At 41.3% G+C, this 1,743-nt stretch overlaps 1 protein-coding gene across 2 annotated transcripts in view; it reads left to right on the forward strand.

The window, feature by feature from the left end:
* tmem119a (transmembrane protein 119a) overlaps window positions 1–313 on the forward strand; it is a 4,453-nt gene extending 4,140 nt beyond the window's left edge. For both annotated transcript variants that reach the window (XM_030373620.1, XM_030373619.1), the window contains one exon: window positions 1–313. This exon is cut by the window's left edge and continues 1,537 nt beyond it. The gene's annotated coding sequence lies outside the window, so the exon portion shown is untranslated.
* The last annotated feature ends 1,430 nt before the right edge of the window (window positions 314–1,743 follow it).

Genomic DNA, 1,743 nt, shown 5'->3' on the forward strand with positions numbered 1-1,743 from the left:
AGCCGTTTCGAAAATCTGCCCCATACGACATCACTAGTGGGCGTGTCCACCTAGATCTGTGCTGGATAGATGAGCAACGTTTACTTCAGTCCACTGGGTAGGCTGGTGGACTGATCTATAGGCTATACGCTAATCACACTCACACCTGGTGGCATAATATTTCCCCTTTAAGCATTTGCTTTGTTTGTTTTGTTTCTTTTTATATTCGTTTTTTTTGTATATGTAGATAATTAAAGGGAAACTTGCTTGGCGTATTTTACCCTATTTAAATATTTATTCGAACAATAAAACAAATTGTGTGTGCAAGTGTAAATTTATATTCTCAGCTTGCTTTATTTTTTAAACCTGTTTAATGTGACTTACTCACTTCAGCCATCACTTTTATCAGGTAATTCCAGATTGCCGTTAAGTACAATTTAGAAATGACAAGGGCCACTTTTGTCTGACTACTGTCCGTACAAGATTCTAATAATATTTAAACAGTTTTCCACCCGATACAAGGGCGACTTTGCTCTGAAACAGGATCAACATTAACAATCCTTCCATTTAAGATTGCAGACAATGATTCTAGTCAGAAAGAATTTGTGTAGAAAATAGGTATGTCCAGTGATGGTGCAAGTGATTATATAAAGTAAATAAATGTAGCATCAATTAGTTTATGTCATTTAAAAAGTTATAACTAGCTATAATAAATTTATAGCTAGTTTATTTATTTTCTTCAGTTTTTTCTAGTGGTTAACACTGAAATTTTGAATATTGGTCCTGTCTCCAGTATTTTGCTAATTTCGAATCGCCCCTGCCTGCTTCACTACTTGCACAAGCACTTCCTGATTCACCTTAATACAGCTTCACAGCTTCCGGTTCCAAGATGGCAACGTTCTACACCCGGTGTTTACAAGAGCTGCCGACAATAAATATCACTGATGTACACAGGGCTCTCAAGTCTCACGCATTCGGCGTGAGACACACGCAATTTAACCCATGCACACGCTCTCACGCCACACTTCAAATTTCTCACGCAGAGAAATTACCAGGATAGCGCCCACAAATTTGGGCCGCTATTTAAAGGCCCACTATGCAACTTTTTTAGCCAAAATTACATAAAGTATGCAGGTTGAGAGTTATGCTGATGGTTCTGCATCCATTTCTGGGTCGATTGGTGGGTGTGTCATTTACCCATGTCGCCTCTCCAGTGAAAAAGCGCATATGCAACTTGATCTGTTCGGACCGAGCCAATCCGGATGTGACGCAGCGGAAGTATCCTCGAAAATGTAGTCAGATTGTAGTTTCGAAAATGCTTTACGGCACAGATACACACCCAAACATGGCACCGGCTAGATATAAACAGCCAGTTGCGAGGCAATTGTTGCATTCATCATGGATCAATCGACTGATAAGGGACGCAAGAGGCGACTGTCGGTGGAACAAAAGAAGAATGGACCGGAAAAGAGATCAGACACGAGTGAAAGGGGAACTATGCAACTTTTTTGGCTTGATTTACCTTAATATAGCAGGCTAGGAGTCATTGCGATGGTTCCATTATACATTTTTGTTCGATTGTTCGTTGTTTAAACTCCCCCTTGCGCATCTTGGCGGAGAAAATGAATATGTTTCTGCCGGCGACCCGCCGCCCACTCTCGCGGGAGTCTCGGGTCTCGCGAAGTAACGAATTGCTTTGCGGCACAGACCCCCAAACACGGAACCGGCTCGATATAAACACAAGTAACTAAGGGATTGTTACAT

The sequence above is a fragment of the Gadus morhua genome, chromosome 13 (assembly GCF_902167405.1).
Source record: "Gadus morhua chromosome 13, gadMor3.0, whole genome shotgun sequence".
NCBI lineage: Eukaryota > Metazoa > Chordata > Actinopteri > Gadiformes > Gadidae > Gadus > Gadus morhua.